Below are 22,065 nucleotides of genomic sequence, written 5' to 3' on the forward strand. Positions count from 1 at the left end.
ATGCATGCCAATGTATTTTAGTTTTGTTGCTATTGTGTGTTCCAGAGTGTGTGGTGCAGCAACCCTGAACTGCTGGCCGGCAGAGAGCTCACAACTAAAAATAGAGCATGTTTACTTTGCTGGCAGCTGCTCAGTTTTTCTTTGGACTCTGCCAGTAGCAGTTGAATTTCTGAGTTTCTCTTTGGACTGCCTAGCTCTCAGATGTGTGTGTGCTGAATAAAGACTACTCTTTCTTCAACCAAGGCTCCAAGGACCTTTCTTCCTGTTACCTAGCTCGTAGACCTGCGTGTGAAGGGTTTGTGACCCAGTCTGAACAATAGGCTTGAGGAGTCTGTGAGCTCCAGACCCAGTCCTAGCTCTACATCAGCAAAGACCCTAAAGACAAAGACACCCATGTTAGTCTTCTAACTTATTCCATTGTGTTATTATATACCTATCAGACTTCCAAATTCAAAAACGGTCTTCTCCAATATCCCAGGTTTTATTTCTCCAGACATATTAAGAGCTTGGAGAAAAGGAATAAAAAAAAATTCTTCATGAAACTGGCAACATCCTGCAGCTTAGGAATCATTCAGCATTTTTAAAAGGCCCGTTCAGGGATTTATCTTTCAAGCTCCCTAAATGGTCAAGTCTGTACCGGTTTGTGCTCGTGCATGGAACTAGTAATCCTACATGAACAAGAATCCCCAGAGAATTAATAATGTTCTCAAACTGTGCACCCAGACACCCTGGGGCACCACAGTGCTCTTACAGGGTATTTTAAATTTCGATAGACACTTGAAATCTGTCAGACACCAGGCAAACTGCTAGCGTGAGGCAGTTCACAGTTTTAACATGAGACAGCTATGTTTCTTTCAGTGATGTCATACCTTTGCAAAGCTAAGTTTTCAGCAGTTGCTTTGATAAAAAGCAAGCACCACCTAAAAATGAGTGTGGACCTGGAAACGGAGGTGGCTGTGCCTAACCTGATTCCAGTCATGAGAAGTTCTGCAGAGCCCAGCAGGCACACACAGCTTATGAGCAGTTGTGGTTATTTAAGGATAAAATAAAAATATAAATTTTTCTTTCAATTAACATGTGTAATTATTTTCAGATGGCTACTAAAAACTGTTGCTGGGATCTAGCTACTTAGCAAATAGACCAGGGACACTCAGGATACCATGAACTGAGAAAGTTTGGGGACTTCTGTCCTATGACTTTGCTCTTGAAATGAAATGTCAAATTTATGTGGTACCTTGGGTTGAATATCTCTCCAAAACTTAGCCCCCACTGAAACTGTTAAGAGGGTAGGAAATCCTATTACGGAAATTGAAAGGTGGCGCCTTGAAGAGGTGATTGGATTTTAGGACCATGCCCTAGTGAATGGATTAAAAATGGTGGTCAGGGGTGGGGTTCTGAGGGCTTTAAACAGAGAGTGAATGGGAAGGTCACTCTCCACTCTCTCTGCTCTGCCATTCCACAATGTGATACCCTGCCATCACTGTCACCACCGAAGAAAGCCTACACCAGATGTGTTCCCCAGACTTGTGGACTTCCCAGCCTCCAAAACTTTAAGCAATAAATTTTGCTTTCTTTATAAATTACCCAGTTCTGTGTATTTTGTTATTAGCAACAGAAGCAGACTAATACACGTGGCATGAGTTTTATTTTACAATGTTTATGTTAGTAATATTCCTAAGATTTCATGTGCAAATTATGCTACATAAACAGGCATGGGACTACTTAAGCGGTTCTAAGAGTTTGTAGACTTCAACCTGATTATCAAGAGTTGACTGTTATATATAATAAAAATAAACAAAAAAAAGAGAGAAAGGGAGATAAAACAGAAAAAATAGAACAAGAAAAAATAAAAATAAATTTTAAAAAATTAAAAAAGATTTGACTGTCATGAACTGGATGTTTGTACCCCCCCACCCCCAAATTCATATGTTGAAGCCCTAATCCCCAATATGATGCTATTTGGAAGTGAGGCCTTTGGGAAGTAATCAGGTTTAGATGAGGTCATAAGGGTGGGGTCCCCATGATGGGATTAGTGCCCTTAAGAGAAGACAAGACACTACCGAGCCTTCCTCTCCTCTCCTGTCCCCTCTCTCTTTCTCTCTCTCTCGTCTCTATCTGTCTGTCTTTCTCCTTCTCTCCAACCTTCTGCAGTCGTGGGAAGCAGGCCCTCACCAGAAACTGAGCCCTGCTGGACTTCCAGCCTCCAGAACGGTGAGAAAATGTCTGTGGTGTAAGCCACCCAGTTGAGGGTATCTGCCTGAGCTAAGATATGACATTCTGAAGCAATGTAAGAGGAAAATCACAGAAATATTGACCTAGTGGGTCACTCCGAGGTGAAGACTGACTGCAAATAAAAACGATCCCTTTAACCAAACTGCATTAATACTCCTTTTTCTCAGATGAAGGGAGAGCAGAGCCATGATGAAAACCTGACGAGAATTCACCAGACGACATCAGAGGAGTGACAGGAAAAGTGCAGGATGACTGGATAAGAAAACATGGTAAATCAACACAATGGAATACTACTTAGCCATAAAAAAAAAAGAAATCGTGCCATTCACGGCAACATGAATAGGGTTAGAGAAAATTATGGTAAGTGAAACAAGCCAGGCCCAGAAAAAGAAATACTGCATGTCCTCACTTAAAAAATTGATCTCATGGAAGTAGAGAGTAGAATAGTGGTTACGAGAGACTCACAAGGGTAGGGTGGAGGGGGGCCTAAGAAGGGAGTGATCAATGGATGTGAAATTACAACTACATGGGAAGAATAAGTTCTAGCATTCTACAGCACTGTAGACAGACTACAGTTAACAGCAACTCATCGTATAATTTAAAATAGCTAGTAGAGAGGATTTTGAATGTTCCCAACACAAAAAAAGGATGAATGTCTGAGGTGCTGGATATGCTAATTACACTGTTTTGATCATCGCACATCCTACATATGTGCCTGAATACCACAATGTACCCTATAAATATATACATTTATTAAATGTCAATTAAGAAAAAATACATTTAATAAAAAGAAAAAAGAAGTGCAGAGAGTCTGGTGGACACCATACGAGGGCCACGGGCAGGGCCACGTCTGTTTTGCTCACGTCTGTTTTATAGCACACATGGTACACACCCAAAAATATTTGTTAAATGAATGACTCCAGCTGAGAAGTTTAGGGAGGTATAAGAATCATATTTCTGTGAAATTACATTTTAAATAGAAGATAATAACATTATGAGACACTATGTGAAAGTTATTTTGAGATTTGCTGTCATGGGTATGTATTCCTAGGAACAGTCAGTTGCATACACAATGCTGCATTTTAAGGGTGTAGTCTATGGTCATCTGCAACAGAATCATCTCGACTTCCTGCCCCTCCATGAGCTCTCTCTCCTTTTTTTTTTTTTTTGGAGGTTGGCCAATTCAAGGATCTGAATCTTCAACGTTGGTGTTATCAGCACCACACTGTCCCAAGCGAGCTCATTGGCCAGCCCTCCACAACCTCTCAAATCAGAGTCAGGCCCAGAGTTAGCAGGGTTTGGGAACTGCTGACCACAGGGGCCTGGTTTCTAAATAGCTTAAGCTTCATTTAGATAATTTAAGTATGTCCTCTAGGCTTTCTGTAAACTCTGTGTTTCTATTTCACATGAATCATTAATAAATTGATATGTTCTGGAAGAACTTCAGAAATACCTGGAAAACCTCTTTGTTTGTTCTTTTCCTTTTTTTGTTTATTTATTTTATGGAAAATCTTTCTAAAGTAACTCTTATCTTTATTTTTATTACCAATGAAATGTGTGCTTATAGTAGAAAATCTGGGAAATACGGGTAAGCAATAAGAAGGAAAAAAGTAATCAATTACAGATGACTACTGTTAACTTTTTGGAATATTGTACACCTGTTCAGTAATTGTAGGCAGATATAAAATTTCATTGTTATAAAACTAGAATCATGTTAATTTAGTTTTGGGCAGCTGACTGGTTAGCTCAGTTGGTCAGAGCATGGTGCTAATAACGCCAAGGTCCAGGGTTCAATCCCTGTACCAGCCAGCCACCAAAAAAAACCCCAAAATATATATATATATATATATATATATATATATATATATATAGTATACTGTAACCTGTTATTTTTTTCACAAGCCAATATATCTTGAACATTTTTGTCAATAAATATTCTTTCATAGCATTATTTTAATGATTATTCAGTATTCCATTATATGAATGACTCATAAAAAGACTTTATCCCAGAGGTTCTCAACACCAGCTGCATAATATAATTACCTGCCCAGGCTCCAAAACAGACTAATTATTGCTGAATCTGGGGCTGGGGCCCAGGCATCAGCCCCAAATGATTCTAATGTAAAGAGACAGGATTGAAAAATAGTGATTTAACCAATGATTAATTTGACATATTTTCAATTTTATGCTTGAACATTGATAAACTTCTCTGTAGCTAAGTCTTTGTCACATTCATGATGACTTCTTCCAAATACCTACAAATGAAGAAAGAAAGACCACAATAAAATGTTGAACTTTCAGAACGGGAGGACAGACCTATAGTTTCTAGAGATGGAAAAGGGGGAGAGGGAAGGGGGTTAGGAAGTAATTGGGTAAAGGACACAAAGAGTAATTACGATTTGTAATGATGAACATGCTAATAATATTGATTTGATCATCATATACTATAAACAAATACTGACAGTCAACTCTGTACCCCATAAATACGTTTTATCAAAAATGAATAAATAAATAAATTGTTTAGGGGGAAAATAAATAAACAAATACCTAGAAATGTTTAACATCTGGTGGCAGCAAAACCTAAGGACTATTACTTTCTTTTTTCTTTTTTTTTTAAAGATGACCAGTAAGGGGATCTTAACCCTTGACTTGGTGTTGTCAGCACCACGCTCTCCCAAGTGAGCCAACCGGCCATCCCTATATGAGATCCGAACCCATGGCCTTGGTTCTCCGGAGTGTGCCACGGGCCGGCCCCCAAGGACTATTTCTGGCCAGTATCTAAAACCTAGTTAGATTATACGGTGTTTACTGTAAAATATTTTCAACTTTTCTATATATTTGAAAATGCTCATAATCAACTATTGGGAAAAAGAAAATCTCGCAGCTTATTAATAACTTTAACAAAAAATATAAAAAGTGGTAAATATCCTATCAGTAATTAGCTGGACTTCCCGTTCTCTACAATAGAGTTTTGTAAACGGTAAACATGCACTTGGCATTGCATTTGGTAAACAGAATTAGCATCTCCACACAGACAGGAAGCACAAAATAATAGTAAATTCCCCAGGGGAGGGGTTAGTTTTGGGGACTTTGGAGCATTAAACAGAGAAATTGCTGTCTACATGAAAATGTATCAAAGTGTAGACCACAGCCTCCCGAGCTGTGCATACAAAAAAACCCATCAATAAGGAGCTCGCAACTTCAGGTCAGGAGGCAGAATGTCTACAGTTAAATATATTCACAGTGCATGCACAGATAATAGAGTGCAAGCAGAATGAAATTCATTTAGTGGCCCTAGAGTGAAGAACGTCCTAGAGTCAGGAAAGCTTTCCTAGGAGAGGTGGTTTATTTATTTTTTTTTTATTATTTTATTTTTTGCCATCTGGCTAGTACGGGGAGCCTAGAAGAGGTTCATCTGGGGCTACCACTGCACCTTCGCCAGGCTGTTCTCTCCTCCACCACCAAAAAGCACCCAACAACATTAACGATTAATACTGGAGATAGACATGCCAGGTCATTCATTACTAAGAAAAAGAAAAAAGGAATTCAAGTTTAACATCAGGCAAAGTGGAATTCAAGTCAAAAGGTTTAAGGCACTACTCACAAAATGTATCATCTCCATAGAAGATATCATCTTTCACCTTTAAAAACACAACTAATAGCATCCAAAGATAAAAAGCAAACAGAAATACAAGGAAAAGTTAAGACCCATCATTACATTATGGGAGCTATCTGTGCCTCTTACATCAGGTTGCTTTGCATCACACAGATTGCCACCTCTGTTCCCATGGGTGACAGAGCTGCAAAGGATTACTCAAAGCCCATTTCTTCCAAGCAGTGAGAGACCCCAAAGGGGTTAATCTCCCAGAACGCTCAAGAGCAAGGCATTCAGTCCTTGGGAAATTAACCATGAATTGCGGTTCTCTCCCCACATTTATTTTCCAGACCAGGAAGTTACAGAAAAAGAACATAGGTGGGGTAATAGTTTAACAACAGAGGCTGGTAATAAGTAAAGTGACATTCCACAATGCAATTTGCAAAAGGTTAAGTCGACCCACCAACAAAAGCTTGATCTTAGCAAACATTCTCTTTCCCAACAACAATTTCCCAGTATCTTTACATATCAGTCAGTAACTTGTCTGTCCTCGAGCCAGCAACCTTGCTGTGCTACAATTCTTTCTTACAACAGAGACTTTAGCCTAAAGAAAGTTTCCTGTTTTTTGAAAGGTCAGTATTTTATATGTACTTTTAAGAAATTAGGCTAAACGTGAAACTACAGGGAACTAGATTCTGTGAAATATATTTGCTTTATAAATGTAAGTATACTCCACACATGGATTTTTTTTTTTTTATCCTCTGCCTATGACTTTGTTTATCAAGTACAATTATCTAAACTAGGAGAACCCTACCTACTACATTTAGGATTCTTGTGTCCAATATGTGCAAAACCTAGGAAACAGCATTCTTAGAGGGCTGCCCTAATGCGGCATATTTTTGCTATTAAATATGTAAAGATCAAAGACTATCTAGTTGGAACCAGACATTTACCAACTCAGCTTGTGCTTTGACGTGATAGAGATAGACAATGAACCCAGCAGTGCTCCCTTAACAGAGTCAAATAAGAGGAAAGAAAGAGGGAAGGAGGAAGTCAGAAGGAGAGAAAGGAAAGAAAAGAAATAAACCTTTACCAAATAGCCAGGTACTATGCTAGGTGCTTTCACAAATATTAGTTCTAAATTACATGCCTGTTAAGTCAGAAATAGTCTCTCTGACATTAATCACGATGAGCAGGGCCAGATTGTTTTAAAGCCCTAAAGCTTAGAACATGAATTAATTTGTCCTCTAAATCCAGGTCTCTCTTAAACAAATAATGTTAATGCTGGAGAGGGTTATGAGATCAAGATCTCTGTGTGCATTTAAATTCCTCATCCTGCCTCAATTCCAAAATAAATATTCAGGTACCTAGCCTTTCAATCTGCTTAAGGGGAGATTTTTTCCCCCAACTTTCTCTTTCCTGGGCGTGGGAGTTGACAGTGAAACAGATAGATACAGAGCATACATTGAATGCCTACTGTGTGACTTAAAGAGCAGCAGTAGTTTGCAAGCTTAATTGCACACATCGTTTGTTTATATACTCTGAACTCATATCAAGTAAAATCTAGTTAAAATTAGGGAAAAGAAATGTTTGCCTTTTGAGAAAGGCAGATATGACTGACATCTTCAGATATGTGAAACACTGTGGTGCTGGAGAGATTAGCTTTACTCTGTGTATATCCAGAGGGCAGGGCTAGGACGTGGAGGTGTCAGGGAGGCCCCGTATTAATTAGAACTCTTCCACAATGAGATGGGCTGCGTGGTGAGATGGTGAAGCCCTTCATGGGGGGTACTCGTGCAGAAGCTGGAAGACGGTCTATCAGGGATGCCAGACCTGGGATTTCTGCCTACATTGGAAAGAAGAAATAGATCAACGGTTCCCAAATACCTGTCCAGATATGGCAAAAAAAAAAAACTCTACTGATCCATGACAAAACAATAAAAAAAATAAGAACAATTTCATGAATTTTTCCTAGAGCTCACTTTATTGAACATAAAGGATTGCTCTTACTTCTGGGAGTATTCAAAATTACTCCTTCCAATTTTTTCATTGTTGGGATCTTCTCTCTTCTATGAAATGGTGGTGGCAGGAGATGATGCTTTTGTAACAAGCTTACTTAGCAAAATTAAAAATAGCATCACTAGGCTGACTATCCCAATTTTTTTCCTACATTGATGGTTTAAAGAATTTGAATTGGCTAACTACATGATTAGATGAACTCAAAGTTCATCCAGCCGTTGGAGCCAAACACATGGGGGTCATCCTTGAGTCTTTTCCTTACTGAGGGAAGGTAAGACCCCCACATCCAACCCTCGGAGTGTCATGTTGATTCTATGTCCAAAACACAACCCCAAAGTGGCCCTTCTCTCCCACATGATGACCTGGCCAAGTCCCTACCATCTCTCTCACCAGGACCCCTGCCCCAGGTTCCTAACCCATCTCCATGGCTCCACTCTTTGCCCCTCACTTCAATTCATTCTCAATCAGACACTTGAGCAATTAAAATGCAAATTAGTTCATGACCTTCCCCTTAAAGCCCTTGAATGGCCTCACATTCCATCTAGAATAAAATCCAAATACCTTAACCATGACAGAAGGCCCTACCAGATCTTTCCTCTGCCACCCTCTTCAACCTCAGTTTACCCTTTTGTCCATACAGGCTTTCAATCCTTCAAACACACCAACCTTGTTTCTGCTTTAGGATTTGGTCTTGTTTTTCCTTCTGATTTGAACACTCTTCCCCCAGATCTTCCGAGGGCTGATTTCTCCCTTTCACAACTAGGGCCTCAAATGTCATCTTTTCAGAGAAATATTCCAAGACCACTTGCTCCTGTCCCCAATCCCACCCCTCTTTACCAATGAGATAACATTTTGTTCTGTTTTGTTCTTTTTGACCCATATTTATAATTGAAATTGTCTTGTCTGTTTGTTTACATGTTTATTGTCTGTCTTCCCCTCTAGAAGGAAAGCTCCCTGAGGGCAGGAGCTACTTCGCCTTGCTCACTTCAGTATTTCCAGCTAAGTAGCAGCACCTGGCAGCTTAAGGAATGAATGCAAACGTACCTTCCAACTCTACGATTCCAGGACCCTTTTTATCTGCCCAAAATATCTTTCTGTGAACAAACACACTTAATGAAAGCATTATTTACTAAAGAAAAAAAAAGTAATGTAACCTCTAGCTCTGATCCAAATCAAAATATAATTTATAGTGATACAGTTGCTGATTTGTCTTATGGTGAGACAGGGATCGTGGTACCTTTTGCCCATAAGAACAAGTGGAAGCCATGCTCAAACAGGAGAAAAACATGGATTTTTCAAAAATGCCAGAGTCTCAAAATATATTCAGAGATGGACTGAGAAATGATAGTAATAATTACGTCCATAGCTAGCACTTAGATTGTTCCGAACCAGGCACTGTTCTGAGCGCTGTTTGTGAACTTCTTTAATCTCCACCACAATCTTCAAGAAAGGTACTATTATTATTCTCATTTTACAGAGGAGAAAAACTGACCAATTTAGCTTCAAGTCACCTACAGAAAAAAGTGGCCGGCTCTGACATTGTTTCTCACGTTTAATGACTCTCACGGTGGGATCAGCACTCATTCAAATTTCTTTTCTTTCCAGCTTCTCTCCGCATGATGGAGAAAGGGAAATCTTCATTCTTTTCTCATGCAAAGATAAATTCCAGTAACACAGATAATCTGCCATGACCTATAATTTTCCTTAATAGGATGTGTCAATTTTTTACTTTTGTGAGACACGTTATGCAAATAAGCATAGCCAAAAGGAAGGCACAAAAGAAGAGGCAACAGCAACAGGAAAACGGAACGATAACGCCCCTGACGTTTTCTACTATAGCAGCAATCTGCTGAAAAGCAACCTGGTCGATGCGCAGAGGGTCAGAATACTCTCAGGCAAGAACTATACAGCTGCTCCCAATCTGGCTCCGAGCAAGCACCACCTGAGCGCTGACTGCTGCAAGAAGCCAAGAGTCTCCTTAATTAACTCTCTCCTGCCCCCACTTATTAACATCTGTTCCTCCACAAGGCAGAGAAGGAAAACACTGCATTTTCAGTAGTGCCTCTCCATTCAGAGGCTGGCCATTAGAGTCTGGCCTGGGTGATACATTTTATGTGGCAGTGCCCAGCAATATGGCCTGCTAGCACCTTGCTCTCGGAGCTCCTCTGACATATGTCTGCATGCAAAAGAGAAAAAAAAGAAAAAGAAAATGACATTCGCATATTAAATGGCTCATCTGGTGGGAGTAACACCTGCAGCGGAAAGGGGCAGGAGACAAGAACTGAGGAGGTGTGAAAGAGGCATTTCTCCATTTATCTAAATAACATTAGGAGGACCTCATCAAAAAACAAAATGTCTGGGCCTTGGACGATTTCCAAAGTGGAGGAAATTGAGTGGAGGGTGCTGACCAGACCTATCGTCCTGACAATAAGGAAGACCAGAGGTCGTGGCTTGGTCTCTGAGCTCATGCTGAATCTGAGAATTTAAGAACCAGCTTTCAGATCAATTTCTAAATGGCCAGATTTAATGTATTGGCACTTAGAGCCAAGAAACAAATTCCTTTTATAGAACGCTTTTGTGTTTTAGAGAGACGCCGAGCATGTCTGCTTCAAATTTCTCACTGGCTTTTGTTTCTCAAGAACTCGATATACCATTTTAAGCTCTGTCTTTTTAAAGACAAGCTGTAAATTTATTTCAAAAAGTAAACTGTTAGTGGTGATGGCTGCACAACAGCGTGAATGTACTTAGTACCACTGAACTGTACACGCTTAAAAATAGTTAAAAATGGTCAATTTTATGTTCTGTATATTGCACTACAATATTAAAATGTTTTATTTGGAAAAGAAAGTAAATGGAGACATATTTGAAAGTTTCATCTCTAATAATAAAGTACAGAGACATGTAATGCTGACAACAGTAATTTTACATAAATATGTTAAATATTAAATGACAAAACCGCAAACAAGAGAGTTAATAAAACAAATGTGAAATAGTTTGATTTCAGGCATAATGTTCCCGTGGGAACCCACAAATTTTACTAACAGTCAAAATAGATGCATTTTTTACTGAAGGTTGGAGTCAAAATATTGAATGCATCTAAAGGTCTTTGGGGAATTTTAACAAATCAAAAATCAAATCACTTAAAATTTTGATTATTTTAATTTTCTAAAATGATGGGAAATACGGTTTCAATTAAATTCTACTCATTTTACAAAAATCCTTTAAAAGTTGTCAGATTTTCTTGGCATCATCAATGGAACAGAATATAGTCTAGAAATAAATTCAAATTCATGCAGGAATTTAATATATGGTAAAGGTAGACTTTCAAATAAGCAAGGAAAAGATACATTAACCAATCAATAATATAATGACAATTGAGTAGCCATCTGAAAAATAAAAATAAAGATAACGGATTCCTACCTTATTCTACACAACAAAATAAAATAAATTCTAAATAAATCAAAGAAATAATGATGAAAAAAAGGAAGAAGAAACCATAAAACTATGAAAAGAAAACATGGAAGAATTTTTAAAATAATCTCGGAGTCAGGGAAGCCTTAGTAAGATACAACATCCAAAAGACATAAAATAATATATCAATGAAATAAAGAGAAATGATAAAATATGAGAAAAATATTTGCAACAAACATAAACAATAAAGTAATAATTTATTAATAAAGAATGCCTAGGATTAGGATTGATTAAAAAAACAAAACAAAAACCCAGTCGCCAGAAAAACCATTCATACAAAGACGCTTTTATGAACTGCTCAGACGTGAGCACTTCCCAGTGGTAACCCTTCTCCTGCTCCTGCTGCAGCCTGCCCCCACCCCCACCCATGGTTGCCTGTGCCATTCTCTACTCCCAGAGCTGTGGCCCTTCTCCCCCCACAGGAGTTCATCCTGCATGGCACACCCTACCACAAGGCCCACATAGCCCACAGAGTCTTTCCCAGCTGCCTGCATGGCACCAGCCACCTGCATAGCTCCAGCCTTCCAGCTGCTGGCACAGCCCTGGGATTCTCACATGATCCCAATTGCCTGGCTGTGGGTGCGACTCCACCTGCCCATGCAGACCCAGACAGGCACATGGCCCCAGCCATATCATAGCTGCTGGCAATCCCAGGAACTACTGAGTCTACCTGGAACTACTAAATCTACCGAGTCTACCCAGAATCAAAACTAAAACACCCCACCCAATGGGCAGTATATAACAAATCTATAGGAGGGAGTATCTCTCCTCAAAAGCCACCCTAGAGTAATATAAGAAGCAACCATTTTCCCAGGTGACTAGACATCAATGTAGGAATATTAGAAACACACACACACACACACAAATGATACCACCAAAGGAATGCTCTAATTTAATTCCCAAACACTAGACCTCAAAAAACAGGACACCCTTGAAATGTCTGAAAAAGAATTCCAAGTAACAATCTTAAAGAAACTCAATGGGACACAAGAAGACTCAGTTAGACAACACAATTAGACCTAAAGAAAGAGATAGACCCCAATACAATAATATCTGGGGACCTGAACACACCTCTCTCAACACTGGACAGACCATCTAGGCAACAAATCAACAGAGAAATACAGGATTTAAACCACACTTTAGACCAATTGGACTTGGCAGATATCTATAGAACATTTCATCCAATGACTACAGAATATACATTCTTCTCATCAGCACATGGAACATTCTCCAAGATAGATCACATATTAGATCACAAACCAAATCTCAACAAATTCAAAAAAATTGAAATCATTTCAAATATCTTTTCAGACCACAACAGATTAAAAGTAGAAATCAATAACAAATGAAACTCTGGAGACTATATAAACACATGAAAATTTAACAACATGCTCCTAAACAATACATGGGTCCAAGAAGAAATTAAACAGGAAATAAAAAAATTTCTTGAACTAATGAAAATAAAAACACACCATACCAAAACCTGTGGGATACTGCAAAAGCAGTACTAAGAAGGAAGCTTATAGCCATAAATGCTTACATCAAGGGCCGGCCCACGGCTCACTCGGGAGAGTGCAGTGCTGATAACAGCAAGGTCACAGGTTCGGATCCTATATATGGATGGCTGGTTGGCTCACTGGATGAGCGTGGTGCTGACAACACCAAGCCAAGGGTTGAGATCCCCTTACCGGTCATCTTTAAAAAAAAAAAAAAAAAATGCTTACATCAAAAGAATAGAAAAATTTCAAATAAACAACTTACACCTCAAAGAACTAGAAAAACAAGACCAAGCCAAACTCAAAATTGGTAGATGGAAAGAAATAATTAAGATCAGAGCAGAACCAAATGAAATAGAGACCCAAAAAACAATACCAAAGATCAATGAAATAAAAGGTTGGTTTTTGAGAAAAACTAAATATGTCTAACCATTAGCATGGCTAACTAAAAAAAGAAGAGAGAAGACCCAAATAACATAAACAGAAATGAAAAGGGAGACATTACAACCAATTCCACAGAAATACAAAGAATCATTAGAGACTATTATAAACAACTATCTGCCAACAAATGCTGGCAAGGATGCAGAGAAAGGGGGACCCTCCTACACTGTTGGTGGGACTGTAAGTTAGTGCAGTCATTCTGGAAAACAGTATGGAGTTTCCTCAAACAACTACAGATAGAACTGCCATATGATCCAGCAATCCCACTACCTGGTATATATCCAAAGGAATGGAAATCATCATGTCAAAGGGATACCTGCACTCCCATGTTTATCATAGCTCTATTTACAATAGCCAAGAGTTAGAACCAACCTCAATGTCCATCAACAGAAAACTGGATGAGGAAAATGTGGTATATATACACAATGGCATACTACTCTGCTATGAAAAAGAATGAAATTCTGCCATTTGCAGCAACATGGATGAACTTACAGAAAATTATGTTAAGTGACATACGCCAGGCACAGAAAGAGAAATGCCGCATGTCCTCACTCATAAGTGGGAGCTAAATAAATTAACAAATAAATAAAAGATACAACAATTTCAAAAATTCATTGAATTTTCAAAAGCAAAGAACAGAACTGAGGCCACAAAAAATGATTACACTGTATAATGTTGAATATACTAATTATAGTAATTTAAGCATCATATATTGTATTGTATTGATATTCAACACTGGACCCCACAGATATGTGCAATCAATTATGTTTGAATAAATAAATAAATAATAAATTTATTTGAATTTAAAAAAGAAATAAAGAGAAATGATAAAATATGAGAAAATATTTGCAACAAACATAAAAAATAAACTAATAATTTATTAATGTATAAAGAATGCTAAGATCAATTTTTAAAAAGCCAATCACCAAAAAAACAGTTTATACAATGGTCTTTTATACATATACAAACCTGCTCAATTTTACTCATAATAAAAATGATAATTTAAACCACAATAAGATACCATTATCACTTCTCGTATTAGCAAATACTAAAAATTTGATGACAGGGGCTGGCCAGTTAGCTCAGTTGGTTAGAGCACAGCCTTATAACACCAAGGTCACGCGTTCAGATCCCCATACTGGCCAGCCGCCAAAAATAAATAAAATTTGATGACACACTATGTTGGTAAGAAAAAAGGGAAACGTGCTTTCGTATATTGTTGGTGGAAATATAAATGTATACAACTTCTTTGGAGGAGCCATTGGAATCAAAAACATTTAATGCATATTCTCTTTTGCATAGCAATTCCATGTTTAGATATGTGTCCTACAGCCACGTTCACACTAGTAACAAATGCTGTTTGTATGAGAATTTTCACTGGAAGCAACAAAATGACCGAAGAACGGCTTAAGTGAAATACTGTGTAGCTATTGAAAAGAATTACGTAGCTCTATATGTAATATACCCAACATCGGAAATGCAAAAAGCAAGGTGCAGAACAGCATGTATATGAGGCTACTGAGCGTGTGTTTGTGTGTGTGTGATTTTTAAAGGGATACACAAACCCACACACCCCCAAAAATATATACACACGTAGAAGTTTAAATCAGCGGTTGCCTCTAGGAACAGGAAATGGATAGCTAGGGAAATAAGAGGAAAACTTCCTTTTTGTCATAAACTCTAAGTTATCTTCTGAATTTTGTACAATAACCATTACCCAGACCCAAAAAAAATTTTTAAGGGAAAAAAATCAATATAAATGTCTAACATATCAACACTGATTAGCTCCAGATTTAAATGGTTGCATAGATAATTTTAGAAGCGAAACTGAATTCCTCGCTCCCCTGCCACCACCACCACCCAATATTGAATAAGAGCAATAAAAATACAATGCCATGAGGAGTCATGCTGCAAAGTTAAAAAAGAACGAGCAAGGTCACATGAGTAGAATGGAACTCTTCTTTTGTCAGTTGTCTCAAATACTCCTTTTAAGGAAGTCTTTGGAAGAGGACAAAGCAATAATAATCCGTATTTAGGAGATGAAAACTTTTAAGTATTTTCAGGTAGAGGTGGATTTTACACGGATTTAAGACACAGCTCTCAGGCTCTTCTCTCCACCAACCCCTGAGCCAAAGTACACAAAACTCATTCAAATCCCAGGAGTGCACAGTTATCAATAATCAGAGCTTTTGATCTTGAAAGATAGGCAGTGTGGCAAGTAGCTCACGACCATTCCAATTTGGCCATTAAGGATATTAGTTTTGCTTTCTTGTTTACAGGAAATGCTTACAGCTAAGGCCAGCCTGGCATCCCTAACCAAAGTAATATAAAGCTGGAGCCCAGACCTCAGTGTTGTTTCCAAGGAAATCAAGGGGGACCCAGACAGCCAGGGCAGGCCTCGAGTCCCCTCCATTCCTCCCTGTGCTACAGAACAGCCTAACAGGCGTAAAATAGATGCAAAGGAATTTTGTCCTTCAGAGGGCAACAGAAAACACTTAACACGGTTCACACCCAAAGATAAGAACTATCTAAGGAAAGAATTTTAATTCTCCCCCACACTTTCAAGAGATGAGCATGTTATAATTATTGATAATGCCTTGCTGTTGTCTATCTTACTTTTCATTGGCACACGTGAATACTGGTATACACACGTGGAAATAAAACAGACTGGTCACAAGGTCTTTCCCCAGCCTTCCTTTCCAGCTTTCCCTCGTGCCCCACCTGCAGCACTTCGCACTTTCCTGCCTCCTCCCCTTGCTTCTCCTGTCCCGCCCACCCCACCCCCGCCGTAAGATACTCCATTTCCAGTCTCCCTGTTGAATCCCTCTCATCCTTCAAGACACTTTCAAATCTCAGCCCCTTCCCCAGACCTGCTCTGAGCATCCAGGTCTCATGAGACACCACTGAATCCTAGCACATTTAACATAATATATAGACAGATGCTCCTCTGCTTAGAGGGGGTTTCGTCTGGATAAACCCATGGTAAAGTGAAAAATCATAAGTCAAACCATCATAAATCAAAAACCACCTGTACACACACACACATACACACATGCGTGTGCGTATACATATATATAATTTCAGGAGGCAATTTAACATAACAATTAACCATAACAGGCAATTGAACATAACAGCTGAGATCACGGGCCCTGGGGTCCTAGGTTTGCATCCCCACTCTACCACTTACTGTGTGACCTTAAGGAATTTTCTTAACCTCTCTAGGCCTTCACTATAAGACCCAAGTTTAAGAAATATTACTCTTCAGAGAGGTGTCATAACACCAAGGTCAAGGGTTCGGATCCCCATACCAGCCAGCCACACACACGCAAAAAGAAATTCTACTCCAGTTTATTCCCTTTGTCCATCGAATATTTACTATGACTCAATTACGTGTCAGTCCCTGGAGAACAAGATGAACAAGGTTCCACCTCCATAGGAATCTAATGAGCCTCAGTGAACTCTAGGTGGGTCTAAGTAGGGTCTAACTCAATGGAAAATAACCCATGAGTTACCAATAGATAATTCTGATGGGACATGACATTAGTGAGTGTTTTGCCAGAACATTTTTGTCTTGGAAGTGGGATAAGTTAATGTTATCTGGCATATGGTAAAACTATGATTATGAAGAATACTTTGTGAATGTGATTGTTTAAATTAAATTTCTGGTGAAAAGAGCCTGCATCCTAGATCCCTATTTTTTTTTTTCACTTTTATTGCTTTAATTGTGATAAATACTTTATTTTGAACATACACATTTCCCCTTGACTGATTAAGCACCATATACTGAAAATAAATTCATCTTTCTTTGATGACTGACAACCTTGCCAGGCCTCGGTCATAGTTTCAGACGTAAGATCTCACTGTACTTGTCTGCAATGCTCTTGCTACACCTAAAATGTAAAAAATATAAAAATAAGAAACTGAGCTGAATGTATAGCCATCTCAGGAAACCTCTAAAATTGTTTTATTTATTTTTAATAAACTTATAATGTGACTTTTTCCTAAGAGTGTCCTGTTTTATGAAATCAATATTCAGCAAAGGCTGGTCCAAAGACAGTGAGTTCTCTCAGCTGATTGCTCACAGTCAGCTACAGATCGAAATCCTTGTTCTGCTCTCTCCCTTCTCACTACTGCACTTGATTAGTCTTTTAAAAAAATTTTTTAAATATTCAGCACCCCTTCTAGTAGAGAGTAGGTGGCTGTCCTGATGGCTTGGGGTCCATGAGGTAGAAGTTGCTTTTATACCTAAAACTCCGATCACAACAGGGAATGTATCAGTGATCACGTGAACTCCATTCAATGGGAGAGACCCTGGTACGTGCTTGAAGGGCCCACTGTACATTCAGAAAACCTTAGGGACAAACTTCTTAGTTGGAAGCCTCTGGGGTGGGGAGGAGACTGACCTAGTGGGAGACAGTGAAGTGAGGAATGTTTAAGACCCTGTACCCCTCCACACACAAAAAAAAAGAACAGAAAGAACCCAAGTTTACCCCCAAATCTGCCATTTTTCTTAAGTCTGAAAAGAGGAAACATCCTTTCTCAGTTGTATTCTCATGATACAGGTCATTTGAAATGAACCAAGAAATAAAACTTAAAAATTCCAACCATGGAAAATAAATAAATAAATAAATACTCAGCAAATATTTGAGTATTCAATAAACAATGCACTAAGTACTAAAAAGTGGAATTAGAGGTGGGGCTGAATTTGAAGATTTCAGATAATTGGTTCCTAGTTAACAGAGGTTTTTCTCTAGTTAACTCACAAACAATGCAAACAACCAAACAGCAAAATGATTGCCTCTTCTATCTCTACGAGACGTGTAAAAATGACTTCCTCTTATGAGCAGAGCAGGCTGCTTGCCTTCCTCTGATTGCACAGAATTCCTCTGTCAGATTGCAGCTACACAGGATCCTTTTCTGCTTAGCAACTGATAGACAACATTTTAAAAAAACCTTTGTCCTTGGCCAGTTCTCTATGTGGAAACAGGCATAAATTCACCAGTCTTACTTTAGCTACTGCAATTGCATCTTATCAGAGAGAGAAGAAAAAGAACTTAACTTTTTTTAGATGCACATTCTGCATCTAACTGGTGTGAATTCCACTGAAGAGTCACAGCAGATAAGTGATGAGGGGGAGAAAAAACAGGACTTAACTTAATGACATACTTAACTCTTTCATTCACAGAAACATCCTCAATTTTCCTAGTTTGTGTGGCTCAGGGTGGGACAAGAGATAGACTTTAAAAAGCAGCAACACTGTGGCTTGATATTTTGTTTAAAAACAATGTGATCTCATCACTGAAAAGTTTGTAGCGAAGGCCCCTCAGGTGTCCCGTGTTCAGCAGGCTCAGAATGAGAGGGAACTAGTACCAATACTTCCAATTTTCCTTTCTAGGGCTGCTTTTTAAGGTTTTCAGAGCAGTTTTACTCACCTCATATTCATCCTCCCAATAAGCCTGGTGTCGGACTAGCATGATTCACACAAGAAACTTGGCCATAGAGGGATTTAGTGACTTGTCCAAGGTCAAGGTGAGTTTTCAACAAGTCTGGGAATCAAGTCCAGGTTTCCAGTCCCCACTGGCTGATCCCCCTTCACATACTGGAAAACATTCCTTCCCTCACCCGTCTCTTGCCCTGTTCTATTCTCAGACTGTGCTAATGCCCCGGCTGAAAATAGAATCTCCTACTACTGCCAGAAGCTCTTCCCTTCCTCATCCCACAGAGAGAGTGTTACGAGAAGATGGTGATGGCCCATTCAGGCTCATCTCCAGAAGTTTCCCCAATTACAGCTTCCAGATTTAGAAAAAAAACAATAATGCAAAACACCCAGTTAGATCTGAATTTCAGATTAAAAAAAAGAAAAATTGTTTGGTATAAGTAGAGGCCATGCAATATTTGGGATATACTTATGCTGAACATTTATTGGTTATTTATCTGAAATTCAAATTTAACTGGGTGTCCTATGTTGTATTTGGCAACTCTATGCCCATCCACCCCACTTTTACCCTGGTGACCACACGCAGAAGTACATCAAGGGCAGAAAACTCTCCAGCACATAGTGAGCAACACACAGATGCTTTTCCTTTCAAAACCTGGGAAGATTGTTCTCCAATCCAAACCTCAGATAGGTTGGCTCCTAGGTATTTTAAAAGTTTTTTTCTTTAATTGCGATTTTCTACAATGTAACCAAGAGCTGGTGTCTATGTTCCTTTCCCCCAGAATATGGATGGGATTGTGACCTGTACCCAACAGAAGTAGCAGAAGGATACCACAGAACTTCAAAGGCTAAATTAGAAAAGGCAATGCAGCCTTGGCCTTGCTTGCTGGAGCTCACACTTGGAGCCCTGAACTGCCATGTAAAAGTCAAACTACACTGAGGCCACTGTGCTGGAAAGAAGCCAAGCCACGTGAAAAGGCCACACATAGGCACTCCAGCAGGCAGATCCAGTCTTCAAATCCTCCTAGCCTGGGTGTCAGGCATGTAAGCAAATGAGCCTTCAGATGATTCCAGTCCCCAGCTGTTGAGTCACTTACCAGCTGAGGTCTGAGACAGGATGAGACAGAGACAAGCCATCTCTGCACTGACCTTCCAAATTTTCGACCCTAGAGCTTTACATATGTCAGGCTAGGGCTCAGACCCTTCAAACCCATTGTACAGACTGGGTCACAGACCCCTCACATGCCAGGCTGGGTCGCAGACCCCTCATATGCAGGTCACGAGCTAGGTAATTGGGAAAGATCCCAGGAGCCATTGACAGAGTTGACAGGTTCATTCCAAAGCGGGCTCCAGTCCTCAGCTTCCTGAGCAGCAGCAGAAGCTTACAGCAGATCCAACAGCAGCAGTGGTGGCCTCCCAAGGACACTGGCAGGAACGGCTTGCAGCAACAGCCTCCAGCAGCAGTAGTGGCCTCCGTGTGGCCCCCTGGGGCATCCCGGGGGCAGGGGGCACTGTGGATCAGAGACACTCGTCCTTTATACCTAAGTTCAATAACCGAGAAATACCTGGGTGCAAGTCAGACAACCAAAGAACACCTGGGCACACACACACAGTTAAGTTTAAATCAAATGCTCAGCAAGATTCCAAACACCCCCCTCACCCCCACCCAGGGAGCCTGACCATTTACCTTCACTTCCCCTACAACACAGTAAACCAATTGTCACTCCATGCCACTAAGTTTGCAATGGCCTATTATGTAACAATAATAAATAGAACATAATACCTACTCATTGCAGAAAAAAGATTTTTTAAATCATCTGTAATTCTATATACAAAGGCAATTGCTTTTTACATTTTGAGGTATGTGCTTCCAATATTTTTCTAAGGCTATATGCACACGTTTTTCTACTTAAATTAATATGGCTTCATAGCAGAGGTACTATTGTATGGTCTGATTTTTGGTCTCAACAATACTATTTGAAAAATGTTTCTATCTCATTGAACAACACTGACTTTGACAATAATAACTGTAATAGCTATCACTGAACATTTAGGTTGTTTCTAATTTTTTATTATTATTATAAACACAGCTGCAACGAACATCTTTATGTACACATCTTTTTACTCATCTGATATTTTTTTCCAATATAAGATAAACCCCTAGAAGTGAAATTGTTAGATCAAAAGTCTTGCATATTTTTAAGGCTTTTGATTCATACAAACTTTCCTGCAGAAGCAGCTTTACTCTTTATTAATAGGTTAAATCATTTCATGCTGCCAACAACAGTGTATGATTGTTCATGTTTTCACATTCTCCCAGAATGGATATTCTGATTATTTAACATTTGGCAAATTTTATGAGCAAACATGATAATTCATTGCTATAGTATACAGGGTGAACACTACTTGTTTATCAACCATTTATACTTGTTTTTTGGCATGAATTGCTTCATCATGTTCTTTGTCCATTTTTCTATTGGAATAGTTGTCATCTCTGTCCTTTGCCCATTTTTGCATTGGAAGAGTTGTCATCATAGTGATATTTTTTTTTCTTTTCTTTTTTTTTTTTTTTTTTTGGCAGCTGGCCAGTCTGGGGATCTGAACCCATGACCTTGATGTTACAAGGCTGTGCTCTAACCAACTGAGCTAACAAGCCAGTCCTCATCTTAGTGATTTTTACAATTTCTTTGGATATTAATTACATTAATCCTCTGTCATATATGTTGAAAAATTTTTCAAGTTGGTCATTTAGTCTTTTATTGAATATGAGGGTACTTTAAAAAGTTCATGGAAACCGTACCATCTAGCTACCCAAAAAAAAAAAAAAAGATAATCAAATATTCTCATGAAATACCCTCATATGCATTTCAAATAGCAAATGTATTTGAAATGTACAATAGCATCTATGAACTTGAATATTATTCTATGCTTGGCTATACCCTGAAATGTCAGCTTTTTATCCCTAAAGGCTTATTTAGTGATGTTTATCAAGTGTAGGGAAAACAAAATGCAAGAAGTCGAGACAAGTGAAAAAACACACACATTGAAAGTAATTGTAGCACCACAGTTGAAACAAAAAGGGAAGTGGTTAAGAGCACGGACCTTAATAATAATAATAATAATAATAATAATAACTATTAGTATTATATGTATTATATGTTATATTATAATTGTTATATTTATATTTTAAATATAATATAATTATATTTATATTTTAAATATAATGTGTTATAATTATTTATTATATTTGTATTTATATTATAAACACAATATCCTGTATTTATTGAGTACATGGTTATACCTAATATAATTATTATAATAATAACTAACATTTATTTAGACACTTTACTATGTACTTTATATGCATTTTATCA

General features: G+C 38.6%; 1 long non-coding RNA gene and 1 other non-coding gene across 2 annotated transcripts; one reads left to right on the plus strand and one right to left on the minus strand.

Annotated features, from left to right (window-relative positions):
- Positions 1-3,967: 3,967 nt before the first annotated feature.
- Positions 3,968-4,041, plus strand: TRNAI-AAU (transfer RNA isoleucine (anticodon AAU)). Its single transcript has one exon. It is a non-coding gene; the product is annotated as a tRNA-Ile (tRNA).
- A 385-nt stretch (positions 4,042-4,426) lies between these two features.
- On the minus strand, positions 4,427-18,883 carry LOC134363578 (uncharacterized). Its single transcript, XR_010021756.1, has 3 exons — positions 18,687-18,883; positions 12,858-13,012; positions 4,427-4,487 (listed from the first exon to the last, which is right to left on the minus strand). It is a non-coding gene; the product is annotated as an uncharacterized LOC134363578 (long non-coding RNA).
- Positions 18,884-22,065: the final 3,182 nt, after the last annotated feature.

Source organism: Cynocephalus volans, chromosome 15, assembly GCF_027409185.1.
Source record: "Cynocephalus volans isolate mCynVol1 chromosome 15, mCynVol1.pri, whole genome shotgun sequence".
NCBI lineage: Eukaryota > Metazoa > Chordata > Mammalia > Dermoptera > Cynocephalidae > Cynocephalus > Cynocephalus volans.